The sequence below is a fragment of the Salmo salar genome, chromosome 15 (assembly GCF_965601325.2).
Source record: "Salmo salar chromosome 15, fSalSal1, whole genome shotgun sequence".
In the NCBI taxonomy this organism is placed as follows: Eukaryota; Metazoa; Chordata; class Actinopteri; order Salmoniformes; family Salmonidae; genus Salmo; species Salmo salar.
In genome coordinates this window covers 7,553,137-7,570,000 of record NC_138305.1, presented here as the reverse complement: position 1 = coordinate 7,570,000, position 16,864 = coordinate 7,553,137, and the positions used below count along the sequence as shown (strand labels likewise).

Below are 16,864 nucleotides of genomic sequence, written 5' to 3'. Positions count from 1 at the left end.
TTCCCCTTCCTGGTTGTGTTCAGTTGGAGGGGAGCAACGTGTCGCTAACTGAGTGTCTGGAAGTCAGTCTGTGGAGAAGAGCAGGCTAGTGGCGGACGGAGGGGACATTCCATGGCTCAGAGCTGAGACAGTCCCATCTACACCTTTCCCACATCTGACAAACAAAACAAAACAAAAGAGAGATTAGAGGTCATGACTAGGCTAGGTATCCTGAGAGTCTACTGAATACTGGTAACATGGGGTTAGTGAAGAAGAGAGGGAGGTTAGAGGTCATGATTAGGCTAGATTAGAGGTCGACCGATTAATCGGAATAGCCGATTAATTAGGGCCGATTTCAAGTTTTCATAACAATCGGTAATCGGCATTTTTGGACGATTGTGGCCGTTTCTTTTGAATTTAACCTTTATTTAAATTGGCAAGTCAGTTAAGAACAAATTCTTATTTACAATGACAGCCTAGGAACAGTGGGTTAACTGCCTTGTTCAGGGGCAGAACGACAGATTTTTACATTGTCAGCTCGGGGATTTGATCTTGCAACCTTCCGGTTACTAGTCCAACGCTCTAACCACCTGCCTTACATTGCACTCCACGAGGAGCCTGCGTGGCAGGCTGACTACCTGTTATGTGAGTGCAGCAAGAAGCCAAGGTAAGTTGCTAGCTAGCATTAAACTTATAAAAAAAACAATCAATCTTAACATAATCACTAGTTAACTACACATGGTTGATGATATTACTAGTTTAACTAGCTTGTCCTGCGTTGCATATAATCAATGCAGTGCCTGTTCATTTCTCATCGAATCACAGCCTACTTCTTCAAACGGGTGATGATTTAACAAGCGCATTCGTGAAAAAAAGCACTGTCGTTGCACCAATGTGTACCTAACCATAAACATCAATGCCTTTCTTAAAATCAATACACAAGTATATATTTTTAAACCTGCATATTTAGTTAATATTGCCTGCTAACATGACTTTCTTTTAACTAGGGAAATTGTGTCACTTCTCTTGCGTTCCGTGCAAGCAGTCAGGGTATATGCAGCAGTTTGGGCCGCCTGGCTCGTTGCTAACTGTGTGAAGACTGTTACACTGGCAATACTAAAGTGCCTATAAGAACATCCAATAGTCAAAGGTATATGAAATACAAATCGTATAGAGAGAAATAGTCCTATAATTCCTATAATAACTACAACCTAAAACGTCTTACCTGGGAATATTGAAGACTCATGTTAAAAGGAACCACCAGCTTTCATATGTTCTCATGTTCTGAGCAAGGAACTTAAATGTTAGCTTTTTTACATGGCACATATTGCACTTTTACTTTCTTCTCCAACACTGTTTTTGCATTATTTATTTGAGGCTAAATTGATTTTATTGATGTATTATATTAAGTTAAAATAAGTGTTCATTCAGTATTGTTGTAATTGTCATTATTACAAATAAATGAAATACAAAATGGTATAGCTTGGCTTTTTTGGTCCTCCAATAATCGGTATCGGCATTGAAAAATCATAATCGGTCGACCTCTAGGCTGGATATCCTGTGAGTTTACTGAATACTTGTAACACGGGGTTAGTGAAGAAGAGAGAGAGGTTAAAGGTCATGATTAGGCTAGATATCCTGTGAGTTTACTGAATACTTGCAACACGGGGTTAGTGAAGAAGACAAAAGGTGGATTGAGAGGCGTCGTATTTGACGAACACAAGCCCACTAAAGGGTGTGTGGGGTTGGGCAGCATTCCGTACACCGGGGTATTTTGGAATACCGACGGGACGGGAATAGCGTCCTTTTGTACATCTTGATACCGCCCAACCGTGTGTGTGTGTGTGTGTGTGTGTGTGTGTGTCTCAACATAAGCAAAGGACAGCTCTGATAACCAGCCACAATAGGAAATAATTGTATCGTCGCCTGCACTTTAAAAATAATCAAATCCTCCCTGTTAGCTGGACGATGTCAGCAGCGAGGCTATAAAAAGACTGTGTGGTGAATGAGATGTGAGCTATGTGTTCAGCGTTAGAAGAAGCGTATTGACACCTTTCTGCCACCACAACAAGGCCCTGCTGACAGCTGCTATAAAGATCACATTTCACTGCTTTTTCCTCCCCTCGGCTGGGTTTCCAAATCTGATAAGATGGCATCTGATTTGGGCCAGCATCCATAAAGAGCCTTGGAGCAGGATGACAATCTAGGATCAGCACCTCCCAGTCATCAGCCAGCACCTAGCTGATACCACCATACAGTCTCCCAGTTATCAGCCAGCACCTAGCTGATACCACCATACAGTCTCCCAGTTATCAGCCAGCACCTAGCTGATACCACCATACAGTCTCCCAGTTATCAGCCAGCACCTAGCTGATACCACTATACAGTCTCCCAGTTATCAGCCAGCACCTAGCTGATACCACCATACAGTCTCCCAGTTATCAGCCAGCACCTAGCTGATACCACCATACAGTCTCCCAGTTATCAGCCAGCACCTAGCTGATACCACCATACAGTCTCCCAGTTATCAGCCAGCACCTAGCTGATACCACCATACAGTCTCCCAGTTATCAGCCAGCACCTAGCTGATACCACTATACAGTCTCCCAGTTATCAGCCAGCACCTAGCTGATACCACCATTCAGTCTCCCAGTTATCAGCCAGCACCTAGCTGATACCACTATACAGTCTCCCAGTTATCAGCCAGCACCTAGCTGATACCACCATACAGTCTCCCAGTTATCAGCCAGCACCTAGCTGATACCACCATACAGTCTCCCAGTTATCAGCCAGCACCTAGCTGATACCACCATACAGTCTCCCAGTTATCAGCCAGCACCTAGCTGATACCACCATACAGTCTCCCAGTTATCAGCCAGCACCTAGCTGATACCACTATACAGTCTCCCAGTTATCAGCCAGCACCTAGCTGATACCACCATACAGTCTCCCAGTTATCAGCCAGCACCTAGCTGATACCACCATACAGTCTCCCAGTTATCAGCCAGCACCTAGCTGATACCACCATACAGTCTCCCAGTTATCAGCCAGCACCTAGCTGATACCACCATACAGTCTCCCAGTTATCAGCCAGCACCTAGCTGATACCACTATACAGTCTCCCAGTTATCAGCCAGCACCTTTTACATTTATTTTTATTTCACCAGGTAGGCTAGTTGAGAACAAGTTCTCATTAACAATTGCGACCTGGCCAAGATAAAGCAAAGCAGTTCGACAACATACAACAACACAGAGTTACACACGGAGTAAAAACAAACGTACAGTCAATAACACAATAGAAAAAAAGATAGTCTATATACAGTGTGTACAAATGGCATGAGGAGAGTTGAGACAGTAACCGAAAGGTTGCTTGTTCGAATCCCCGAGCCGGTAACGTGGAAAAATCTGCCGTTCTGCCCTTGAGCAAAACAGTTAACCCCCAACAACAACTGGGGTGTTTAGTCAAACACATTCAGTTGTGCAACTGACTAGGTATCCCCTTTCCCAACATCAGCTAGCTGATGACACTACAAAGCCTCCCGGTTAGCAACCTACTGCTAACGCCACTAGTTTGGTGTCTAGTTTACAACAAATTGCATAGTATAACTACCAAAGCAGAATATATCAACCAAGCAGAAGGACCAAGCAAAACATATACCTACCAAGCAAGTAGTAATTCAAATAAGCATTAAAATATGACCGTCTTCCCAGTAGACTAGCTCCAGTATACACACACCAGCCCTTAGACGGCATCAAACATTATTTACGGTGTAGTCAGAACCAGTCTGAACCCTGCTCTTACAGCTTGCCGTCTTAAAAGGTTCTTAGTGAGAGAGTCACCACCACAACACAAACAAGCAGCAAGAGGTTTTTAAATGAGCCTATAAGTACATGTAGACTTTCCAAGGCTGAGACAGGCAGGCAGCTAGGGGCTATTCTCAGATGAACAAAACATGTTTATGAATTCAACCTGTTAACACTAGCAACAGCATAAGCATATATAGATCCTGACCTCAGACCTGTATTTGGGTGAAAACAGTACATACTAGGTAGCTGACAAGTTGTTTATGAGCTGTTCCCAGACCTGTACTTGGGTGACGACATTAGACAGCTCTAAGCTGACACTTGTTTATGAACAGATCCCAGACCTGTATTTGGGTGATGACAGTAGATACTAGGTAACTGACACATTATTTATGAGCTATACCTAGACCTGTACTTAGGTGAAGACAGTAAATTGCTCTAAGCAGACACTTGTTTATGAACAGACTCCAGATCTGTATTTGGGTGAATACTGTAGGTCAGATGTCTCCTAGCGTCCTACAGACACAAATTCCAGGTTCGGGTCCCAATTTCTTACTTTTGTCTAGGACCTGGGTCAGGTCTGATATAATTGTCACGGGTCTCGGTACGTGCAATTAAAATGTATTTATATCGACTGGACCCGATTGCACCCGTCCTCTGTTCATTTAAATGTATTTATCGACTGGACCCGATTGCACCCGTCTTCTGTTGATTTAATGTGTGTGACATGATGAGAGCAGCGCAAGCTTGTTATGTGTCAGTCAATTGCAACTCAATAAAACGTATAGCTTATGCCCAGCTGACCCTGGTTCCAGCTGCTCACCTCACGTGCACCTGCTGCTAAGTGAAAGGAGCCTTGGCTACTTTTGATTGCAAAGATGGAGGACTTTTTCATTGAAGTAAAATGAAAAGTTAGAGGAGACTGAGTACAGTGAAAAGAAACCGACAAGGGAAGAGTTTTAATATTGAAGTGGACAAAGATTTTTTTTATTTTTTATTTACTGTAATATTTAATCGTTTGTTTTCTGATGATCATATATCTATTTAAGAATCTAAACCAGTTCTTTAAATATGTACAAAGTGTTTTGTTTCATTTTGTTGAGACATTTTTTGTTGTTGGCCAAATGAAGTTCTGTTTTATGTTCTCTGTATTTAGTTAAAGATAAGATATAAGTAGGTCTGTTGTCAAATAAATAGCATTAGCCTATTGCTGTCATTCGTTGCAATATAGGCCACACCCTCCAGACAAAGATTTTGCGTGTCCCCTTGGGAGGTCGAGGAGACAGGTGATCTGCCAATCATCTTTTACAACTACCGTATTACTGGGGTTTACCAGCCGGACTATTGGGCACCAGGAAGTCAGGAGTCAGGCTATGACACCCCACCTTGTAACGAACAGAACGTACCAAGAGTACCAGTGACATTTGAACAAGTTTCTGAACAATGTAATAAAATGAAGGACTCGTTTGGTATAACTAGATGCATACTGTGATATTTGTTGTCTTTTTCTATGTCATTTACAAAGGGTATAATGTGCATTTGCTGTAACATGGAAATGAATGTATTTATTTCACCCAAGGCATGTTTAGAACCTACAGGCTACGTATTTCATCGTAGGGACTGTTGAACTGTTTTCTGTACATTAGAAACATTCTGTGGACACTTAGGACGAAATCTTAATTTTACTGAGGAGTGGCTTCCATCTGCCCATTCTACCATAAAGGCCTGATTGGTGGAGTGCTGCAGAGATGGTTGGCCTTCTGGAAGGTTCTCCCATCTCCACAGATGAACTCTGGAGCTCTGTCAGCATTATGCACAACAGTGGAAGTTGTGGTTTGCCTTCAAAATAAAAGTATGTCATTAACAGTGATGCAAATGAATACAAATAGTACAATTATGCTATAATTGAATAGATCAAGAGGTGTATAAAAATCGAGCACACCGCCATGCAATCTCCATAGACAAACATTGGCAGTAGAAAGGCCTTACTGAAGAGCTCAGTGACTTTCAACGTGGCGCCGTCATAGGAAAAGTACAAAAATGTATGCACTGACTATTGTAAGTCGCTCAAGATAAGAGCATCTGCTAAATTACTAAAATCTAATCGTAAAAAAAGAAAAGGGACTCTTAAAATGTTTGAAATAAAAAGCATTTCGGGTCTGTTGGGAAAGCCACAGATCCATTTCTAAACGGGTCCAACTTTAAACTGTGAAGACCTCTACTGTAGGTAGCTGACAACTTTGTTTATGAACTGCACCCAGACCTATATTTGTGTGAAGACGCGAGCTGAAATGTTGTTTATGAGTTGAATGGAGGCCTGTATTTGGGCAGACAGGGACAGCGTCATGGCAAACAATATAATTTCAGCCTGTCTATCTGGTAACCCAACTGATCACAAAGCGGCAGAACCAGACACAAGCAAAAGATTATGGGAGTAGGTACGATAACAAACACATTTTCTCTCACCGCCAGAATGTGTTAGAATGTGTCAGACAGATGGTTGGTGGACTGCAGTGGAGTCAGCTACAAAAACAGCTTCTGGATATGAAGGAACACACCTGCTATCAAATACCATTTAAATCTTTCAAATTATTTTAGCATTTGCTTCAGCCTGACCTGGAGTACCAGATGCACAGGGTTTGCACTTTCCCATTGCTTCCATTGCACAAGGGAAAATCAATCAAGCCCAGATTCAGTATTTATAATGATTTTGAATGGTATTTCAACCCGGGTCTAGACAGAAGCAATCTGCTTGTGATGCCCATTTCCACCACACAGGATTCAAATCCCCAGAGAACTCTCACCTTCTGATCAAAAAGCTCAACCTGACACAACAATGGAACTGTCTGATTTGTTTCCCCCAAAAAGATTATCCAAGTCAATTTATATAGGAGGTAAATGCAGCACATTTTCTCCTACAGAAACCCTATTGTCTAACAGGGCATGTAAACAGCTTGAAAGCCAGACTAACACATTAACTGATTGTGTGCTCTGGGCAAGTGGGCTACGAATCTGCTTCCTAAAACATCACACTCTACTAGCGATCGTGCCACTCACACACAGCCCATGCTCCCTCTCTCTGTCCCACAGCCCCCCCTCTCTCCAGCTCCCTCTCTCTGTCCCACAGCCCACCCTCTCTCCAGCTCCCTCTCTCTGTCCCACAGCCCACCCTCTCTCCAGCTCCCTCTCTCTGTCCCACAGCCCACCCTCTCTCCAGCTCCCTCTCTCTGTCCCACAGCCCACCCTCTCTCCAGCTCCCTCTCTCTGTCCCACAGCCCACCCTCTCTCCAGCTCCCTCTCTCTGTCCCACAGCCCACCCTCTCTCCAGCTCCCTCTCTCTGTCCCACAGCCCACCCTTTCTCCAGCTCCCTCCCTCTGTACCACAGCCCACCCTCTCTCCAGCTCCCTCCCTCTGTACCACAGCCCACCCTCTCTCCAGCTTCCTCTCTGTCCCACAGCCCACCCTTTCTCCAGCTCCCTCTCTCTGTCCCACAGCCCACCCTCTCTCCAGCTCCCTCTCTCTGTCCCACAGCCCACCCTCTCTCCAGCTCCCTCTCTCTGTCCCACAGCCCACCCTCTCTCCAGCTCCCTCTCTCTGTCCCACAGCCCACCCTCTCTCCAGCTCCCTCTCTCTGTCCCACAGCCCACCCTCTCTCCAGCTTCCTCTCTCTGTCCCACAGCCCACCCTTTCTCCAGCTCCCTCCCTCTGTCCCACAGCCCACCCTCTCTCCAGCTCCCTTTCTCTGTCCCACAGCCCACCCTCTCTCCAGCTCCCTCTCTCTGTCCCACAGCCCACCCTCTCTCCAGCTCCCTCTCTCTGTCCCACAGCCCACCCTCTCTCCAGCTCCCTCTCTCTGTCCCACAGCCCACCCTCTCTCCAGCTCCCTCTCTCTGTCCCACAGCCCACCCTCTCTCCAGCTCCCTCTCTCTGTCCCACAGCCCACCCTCTCTCCAGCTCCCTCCCTCTGTCCCACAGCCCACCCTCTCTCCAGCTCCCTCTCTCTGTCCCACAGCCCACCCTCTCTCCAGCTCCCGCTCTCTGTCCCACAGCCCACCCTCTCTCCAGCTCCCTCTCTCTGTCCCACAGCCCACCCTTTCTCCAGCTCCCTCCCTCTGTACCACAGCCCACCCTCTCTCCAGCTCCCTCCCTCTGTCCCACAGCCCACCCTCTCTCCAGCTCCCTCTCTCTGTCCCACAGCCCCCCCCTCTCTCCGTCCCACAGCCCACCCTCTCTCCAGCTCCCTCTCTCTGTCCCATAGTCCCCCCTCTCTCCAGCTCCCTCTCTCTGTCCCACAGCCCCCCCCTCTCTCCGTCCCACAGCCCACCCTCTCTCCAGCTCCCTCCCTCTGTCCCACAGCCCCCCCTCTCTCCAGCTCCTTCCCTCTCTCTGTCCCACAGCCCACCCTCTCTCCAGCTCCTTCCCTCTCTGTCCCACAGCCCACCCTCTCTCCAGCTCCCTCCCTCCCTCTGTCCCACAGCCCACCCTCTCTCTAGCTCCCTCCCTCTCTCTGTCCCACAGCCCACCCTCTCTCCAGCTCCCTCTCTCTGTCCCACAGCCCACCCTCTCTCCAGCTCCGTCTCTCTGTCCCACAGCCCACCCTCTCTCCAGCTCCGTCTCTCTGTCCCACAGCCCACCATCTCTCCAGCTCCCTCTCTCTGTCCCACAGCCCACCCTCTCTCCAGCTCCCTCTCTCTGTCCCACAGCCCACCCTCTCTCCAGCTCCCTCTCTCTGTCCCACAGCCCACCCTCTCTCCAGCTCCCTCTCTCTGTCCCACAGCCCACCCTCTCTCCAGCTCCCTCTCTCTGTCCCACAGCCCACCCTCTCTCCAGCTCCCTCCCTCTGTCCCACAGCCCACCCTCTCTCCAGCTCCCTCTCTCTGTCCCACAGCCCACCCTCTCTCCAGCTCCCGCTCTCTGTCCCACAGCCCACCCTCTCTCCAGCTCCCTCTCTCTGTCCCACAGCCCACCCTTTCTCCAGCTCCCTCCCTCTGTACCACAGCCCACCCTCTCTCCAGCTCCCTCCCTCTGTCCCACAGCCCACCCTCTCTCCAGCTCCCTCTCTCTGTCCCACAGCCCACCCTCTCTCCAGCTACCTCTCTCTGTCCCACAGCCCCCCCCTCTCTCCGTCCCACAGCCCACCCTCTCTCCAGCTCCCTCTCTCTGTCCCATAGTCCCCCCTCTCTCCAGCTCCCTCTCTCTGTCCCACAGCCCCCCCCCTCTCTCCGTCCCACAGCCCACCCTCTCTCCAGCTCCCTCCCTCTGTCCCACAGCCCCCCCTCTCTCCAGCTCCCTCCCTCTGTCCCACAGCCCCCCTCCCTCCCTCTCTCTCTCTGTCCCACAGCCCACCCTCTCTCCAGCTCCTTCCCTCTCTCTGTCCCACAGCCCACCCTCTCTCCAGCTCCTTCCCTCTCTGTCCCACAGCCCACCCTCTCTCCAGCTCCCTCCCTCCCTCTGTCCCACAGCCCACCCTCTCTCTAGCTCCCTCCCTCTCTCTGTCCCACAGCCCACCCTCTCTCCAGCTCCCTCTCTCTGTCCCACAGCCCACCCTCTCTCCAGCTCCGTCTCTCTGTCCCACAGCCCACCATCTCTCCAGCTCCCCCTCTCTGTCCCACAGCCCACCCTCTCTCCAGCTCCCTCCCTCTGTCCCACAGCCCCCCCTCTCTCCAGCTCCCTCCCTCTGTCCCACAGCCCACCCTCTCTCCAGCTCCCTCCCTCTGTACCACAGCCCCCCCTCTCTCCAGCTCCCTCCCTCTGTCCCACAGCCCACCATCTCACCAGCTCCCTCTCTCTGTCCCACAGCCCCCCTCTCTCCAGCTACCTCCCTCTGTCCCACAGCCCACCCTCTCTCCAGCTCCGTCTCTCTGTCCCACAGCCCCCCTCTCTCCAGCTACCTCCCTCTGTCCCACAGCCCAGATCTCTCTAGAACACTTACTTAGTGCCCTATCAGACCCTCGTGTGTTTCGCTGGCCCAACATCAACCATAACACCCACTAAACTACAGCTTCACACAACGTAGTCCCTACAATGGCTACAGACCGCTGCTTGATCCTCAATGTTGCATAGAGACTATGGACAGATACATAACCTGTTGGGAAATGGAACCCTATTCCCTTTATAGTGCACTACTTTGTTGCATAGTGACTATGGACAGATACATAAACTGTTGGGAAATGGCAGATTAAGATGGTGAATATCGATAGAAGCATTTTTAGGGAATTATTCAATTCAAATTAGTTTATTCAAACTACAGGATTCGGGAGGTAGATTACATACTGTTTTCTTGGTTTTAGAACTTGATTTTTGTGTCGAGTTGTGCCATTTATTTAAATTTGCCCGAACTAGCTAGCTACCAGAGTGCAGTTTTCTCCACCTGAATGGCTAGCTAACGCTAACGACAATGTAGTGATCTTTTGTTTTGGGGGGGGCTTCTGGGAAAAACCTGCATTGATTCATGAAATGGATAAAGGTGTGCATACTCAAACTGCTAACAACGAGAAGATAAGACGAACCCGGGATGTCCTCAAGCAGCTTATCGACACTACTGCACTTTGGGCATGTTAGAGTTGGCTTTTAGGCGGCACGATGAACGGGACAGTTCTACTGACAAGAGAAACTACAAGGATCTTGCAGAAGGTGGTTCAACTGTGGCACAGAACCAGATAGCTGTGTGTGTGTGTGTGTGTGTGTGTGTGTGTGTGTGTGTGTGTGTGTGTGTGTGTGTGTGTGTGTGTGTATTGTCAGGCCTGATGTTCTAAACAAGGAAACAGTGAACGAGACAGCTGCAGCAGACAGACACCAGAACCATTCTAGAACCTTCACAGAACTCTCCCATCTGCTCATTCTAGAACCTTCACAGAACTCTCCCATCTGCTCATTCTAGAACCTTCACAGAACTCTCCCATCTGCTCATTCTAGAATGTTCCCGTCTCTTTGTATCCCCATTCGCTACTCTTCCTAGGGGTCCATAAAAAAAAACGAAACAAGTAACAAAACACTGATGGATAAGTCACACAAATTTAAACTACAATGATATACAAACAATACACCTAAAACAGAATGTAGTTCTGAGAGACCGAATTCACAAACCAAATCACATACTTATTTATACACTCATCCCTTACATACAGGCTCACATACAAACACTCACCTATGACACAAATCAACCCCCTCCAGAGAGACTTAACTTCTGTAAAAGCACATAGCAGCTTTAGCCAGTTTAAAAAATACCAGTGTTCACATTTCATTTAGGAAATAATTGGACAAGTTGGAATTTTCCCACACATACAGTAAAAGTATTTTGTTTCAGAAGAAGGTCCTACGCCAGTATATCTAGACTAATATATTGATGGGAATTAATAAAATCTTCAACAAATGCCAGTCCTTAATCAGAATAATCTGAGGGATTTTAAGTTCTCTACGGTTCTTTACTGTCAAAACACGTTTGAGATAAATCTAGACAAAAAAAAGTTTTATAACCACATAAAAGTGAGTCAGCCTTCCCTCCATTCCCTGCGTTTGTTGATTACAGTTCTGCTCTCATAGTCAATGGAATTCCATGGACCAACACATTCAATTGTGAGCCAATACTTTCCAGTATCAGATGGGTAATTTTTCATTTTTATTTAGTCTAACCATTATTTAATCCTACGGAGGTCAAATGCCACCTCTTTTGTTCCCAGACAAGCAAAACATATTTACCCGCTTCGAGGAAAACCCAGTGCCGCCGACGCTCACGAGGACTGTGAGCTCTCCTTCTCCATGACCGACGCGAGTAAGACATTTATCCGTGTTAACCCTCACAGGGATGCCGGCCCAGTGTTTCCGGACATTTTCGATCTCTCCCTATCACAGTCTGTTGTCCCCACTTGCTTAAAGATGTCCACCATTGTTTCTGTACCAAAGAAAGCAAAGGTAATGGTACTAAATGACTATCGCCCCAAGTGCTTTGAGAGACTAATCAAGGATCATATCACCACCTTACCCGACACATCAGACCCAATATAATTTACATACCGCCCCAACAGATCCACAGACGATACAATCGCCATCGCACTGACCTATCCCATCTGGACAAGAGGAATACCTATGAAAGAATGCTGTTTGTAGACTACAGCTCAGCCTTCAATACCATAGTGCTGTCCAAGCTCATCACTTATCTCGGGGCCCTGGGTCTGAACCCCGCCCTGTGCAACTGGGCTTCACCCTTGACTGCGTGGCCACGCAAGTCTCCAAATCATATCGTTAAATTTGCAGACACACAACAGTGGTAGGCCTGATTACCAACAACAACGAGAGCCTACAGGGAAGAGGTGAGGGCCCTGGCTGAGTGGTGCCAGGAAAAAAAACTGTCCCTCAACGTCAACAAAACAAAGGAGCTGATCGTGGACTTTAGGAGAGAGCAGAGCGAGAGAGCACGACCCCATTTCACATCGACAGGGTCGCAGTGGAGAGGGTGAAAAGCTTCAAGTTCCTCTGTGTTCACATCATTGACGACCTGAAATGGTCCCCCCCACAAAGACCGCGTGGTGAAGAAGCCACAACAGCGCCTCTTCAACCTCAGGAGACAGTGTGCAAAACAGCAGGGCTCTCTAGAGGGTGGTGCGGTCAGCCCAACGCATCACCAGGTGAACACTGTCTGCCCTCCAAGACATCTACAGCAACCGGTATCACAGGAAGGTCATGAAAATCATCAAGGACCTCAGCCACCTGAGCCAAGTCCTGTTCACCCCGCTACCATCTAGAAGATCATTAAGGACCTCAGCCACCTGAGCCAAGTCCTGTTCACCCTGCTACCATCTAGAAGATCATTAAGGACCTCAGCCACCTGAGCCACGTCCTGTTCACCCTGCTACCATCTAGAAGATCATTAAGGACCTCAGCCACCTGAGCCAAGTCCTGTTCACCCCGTTAACATCTAGAAGATCATTAAGGACCTCAGCCACCTGAGCCAAGTCCTGTTCACCCTGCTACCATCTAGAAGATCATTAAGGACCTCAGCCACCTGAGCCAAGTCCTGTTCACCCTGCTACCATCTAGAAGAACATTAAGGACCTCAGCCACCTGAGCCAAGTCCTGTTCACCCTGCTACCATCTAGAAGATCATTAAGGACCTCAGCCACCTGAGCCAAGTCCTGTTCACCCTGCTACCATCTAGAAGATCATTAAGGACCTCAGCCACCTGAGCCAAGTCCTGTTCACCCTGCTACCATCTAGAAGATCATTAAGGACCTCAGCCACCTGAGCCACGTCCTGTTCACCCTGCTACCATCTAGAAGATCATTAAGGACCTCAGCCACCTGAGCCAAGTCCTGTTCACCCCGCTACCATCTAGAAGATCATTAAGGACCTCAGCCACCTGAGCCAAGTCCTGTTCACCCTGCTACCATCTAGAAGAACATTAAGGACCTCAGCCACCTGAGCCAAGTCCTGTTCACCCCGCTACCATCTAGAAGATCATTAAGGACCTCAGCCACCTGAGCCAAGTCCTGTTCACCGTGCTACCATCTAGAAGATCATTAAGGACCTCAGCCACCTGAGCCAAGTCCTGTTCACCCCGCTACCATCTAGAAGATCATTAAGGACCTCAGCCACCTGAGCCAAGTCCTGTTCACCCCGTTAACATCTAGAAGATCATTAAGGACCTCAGCCACCTGAGCCAAGTCCTGTTCACCCCGCTACCATCTAGAAGATCATTAAGGACGTCAGCCACCTGAGCCAAGTCCTGTTCACCCTGCTACCATCTAGAAGGCGGAGACAGTTACAGGTGCATCAAAGATGGGACCGAAAGACTGATAACAGCTTCTATCTCCAGGCCATCAGACTGTTAAATAATCACCACTAGCCGGCCTCTGCCCAGTACCCTGCCCTGAACCTTAGTGACTGTTACTAGCCAGCCTCCACCCAGTACCCTGCCCTGAACCTTAGTGACTGTTACTAGCCAGCCTCCACCCAGTACCCTGCCCTGAACCTTAGTGACTGTTACTAGCCAGCCTCCACCCAGTACCCTGCCCTGAACCATAGTGACTGTTACTAGCCAGCCTCCACCCAGTACCCTGCCCTGAACCTTAGTGACTGTTACTAGCCAGCCTCCACCCAGTACCCTGCCCTGAACCTTAGTGACTGTTACTAGCCTGCCTCCACCCAGTACCCTGCCCTGAACCTTAGTGACTGTTACTAGCCGGCCTCCACCCGGTACCCTGCCCTGAACCTTAGTGACTGTTACTAGCCGGCCTCCACCCAGTACCCTGCCCTGAACCTTAGTTACTGTTACTAGCCAGCCTCCACCCAGTACCCTGCCCTGAACCTTAGTGACTGTTACTAGCCTGCCTCCACCCAGTACCCTGCCCTGAACCTTAGTGACTGTTACTAGCCGGCCTCCACCCAGTACCCTGCCCTGAACCTTAGTCACTGTTACTAGCCAGCCTCCACCCAGTACCCTGCCCTGAACCTTAGTGACTGTTACTAGCCTGCCTCCACCAAGTACCCTGCCCTGAACCTTAGAGACTGTTACTAGCCTGCCTCCACCCAGTACCCTGCCCTGAACCTTAGTGACTGTTACTAGCCTGCCTCCACCCAGTACCCTGCCCTGAACCTTAGTGACTGTTACTAGCCGGCCTCCACCCAGTACCCTGCCCTGAACCTTAGTGACTGTTACTAGCCTGCCTCCACCCAGTACCCTGCCCTGAACCTTAGTGACTGTTACTAGCCTGCCTCCACCCAGTACCCTGCCCTGAACCTTAGTGACTGTTACTAGCCGGCTACCACCCGGTACTCTACCCTGCCGCCCTATGTACATAGTCATTAACACTGGTCACTTGAATAATGTTTACATATTGTTTTACCCACTTCATAGGTACTGCTGTACACACCTTTTATATTCATATTCTGTCCATAATGTCTACACACACCATCCTACACGTATATTTATATTCCAGACACTGACATTGCTCATTCTGATATTTCTTAATTCCGTAATTTTTGTGTGTGTGTTGTTTTGTATTGTTAGGTATTACTGCACTGTTGGGAGCTAGAAACATATGCATTTCGCTGTATCTGCAATAACATCTGCAAAATATGTGTATGCAACCAATAAAATGTCATCCATTTTGTTTTCAAGCAGCATATTTTTAAAGGCCTAGTGCAGTCAAAAATGGGATTTGCCTGTGTTTTATATACAATTCCACACTATGAGGCCGGAATAATACTGTGAAATTATGAACACGATGGTGAAATGTTTTTGAGGGATGGAGTTTTGGCCTGCCTGATGACATCACCAAGCAGTACATTTGTTAATAGACCAATAAGAAAGAGAGTTCCAAACCTCTCCGCCAATAACAGCTAGTTTTCAGTTCTCCCCCCCACTCAGACCCCTCCCAGACAGTCCTAGCAAAATTCTTACTTGAGAAATTGCTCTTTGCTAAGAAGCTGTGTTTCTTTTTGACCATTTTAATTGAAAACAATCACAGTAAGGTACTTAATTGTTACCCAGATATTATTTGATACCGAGATAAAAACGGCTGCATTGGGCCTTTAAACTTTCTATTTCAAATCTTCTAATCAGGCAAAAACTCACTCAACCTTACCTCTCTGCCTCTCCTGGCTCTCTCCTTTCCGCTCTACCTCTTCTGCTTTTAGAATACCTTTCTTCAAATCCAACCAAATTACACACTTTCTGAGCTACATCAAATTTGACCACGAAAATGGCCAAAGAAATTTACTGAACAAAAATAAAAAACGCAACATGCAACAATTTCAAAGATTTTACTGAGTTACAGTTCATATAAGGAAATCAGTCAATTTAAATAAATAAATTAGGCCCTAATCTATGGATTTATGACAGGGACTACAGATATGCATCTGTTGGTCACAGATACCTAAAAAAAATCATTAAAAAAAAAATGTTTGACCTCACAATGGGCCATAGAAATAGGCTACACAGTCAGAGCATCCAGTTGACCTTGACCAGCCTTCCCGTTGTTGAGCTAACTTTTATCCAACCTTGTAAAGACACCTTTAAAATGCCCACAAGAGCGAATCTTGACTTTGTTTCAGCTGAAAGACGAGGCCCATATAGCTTACCCATGATGTTACACAATGATTTAAGTAAATAAGTCATCATTTTAGTCAAAGTATGATATATTTGGTGTTGGAAGTGGTAACTTCTGATATTTTATGTGTCAATGCTGTTTGTTTCCCCTATGATACGACGTTCTAATACTTTTCAGTTTAATTTCTTTATGTTACCACCCACCAGCGTCGACTTGTTTAGTCAGCAGAAATTCCTGCAAAGTTCTTCCTCTATGTGAGTCACGACTGAGCTGAACCAAACACCTGTTCGCCATAGCCTCCACTTGAGCCATGGAGCAAATTAAAATAGGGGGTGCAGACTTTTTATCAGCACATTATCATTATCCACTGGATCATTTGTCAAGTTTGAGTTAGTCTGTATATTCTGTACATTCTGTATTTTGTAATATTCTGTATTATTTCTGTACTATTCTGCACTATTCTGTATAATTTTGTGTGATATAATAACATTTTGGAAACCCGCTCTCCCCGTCGCTTCAAGATTAATGGTTTTGAAATCACAAGTGTCTATCCATATTACCAAACCGCTAGGCTAGCTAGGCTATCCATATTACCAAACCGTTCAGCTAGCTAGGCTATCCATATTACCAAACAGCTAGGCTATCCATATAACCAAACCGCTAGGCTAGCTAGGCTATCCATATTACCAAACCGCTCACTAGCTAGGCTATCCATATTACCAAACCGCTCAATAGCTAGGCTATCCATATTACCAAACCGCTCAATAGCTAGGCTATCCATATTACCAAACCGCTCAATAGCTAGGCTATCCATATTACCAAACCGCTCAATAGCTAGGCTATCCATATTACCAAACCGTTCAATAGCTAGGCTATCCATATTACCAAACCGTTCAATAGCTAGGCTATCCATATTACCAAACCGTTCAATAGCTAGGCTATCCATATTAACAAACCGTTCAATAGCTAGGCTATCCATATTACCAAACCGTTCAAAAGCTAGGCTATCCATATTACCAAACCGTTCAATAGC

At 47.3% G+C, this 16,864-nt stretch overlaps 1 protein-coding gene across 8 annotated transcripts in view; it reads right to left on the bottom strand.

Moving 5' to 3' along the window:
* LOC106570910 (sodium-dependent phosphate transporter 2) overlaps window positions 1-16,864 on the bottom strand; it is a 99,742-nt gene that overhangs the window by 39,737 nt on the left and 43,141 nt on the right. For 7 of the 8 annotated variants that reach the window (XR_014380581.1, XM_082961574.1, XM_045695389.2 and 4 more), the window contains one exon: window positions 1-154. This exon is cut by the window's left edge and continues 466 nt beyond it. The gene's annotated coding sequence lies outside the window, so the exon portion shown is untranslated. Of the gene's footprint in view, window positions 155-3,641; window positions 3,823-16,864 lie in introns of those variants that run through there. The other variant, XM_045695393.2, reaches the window with a different exon arrangement.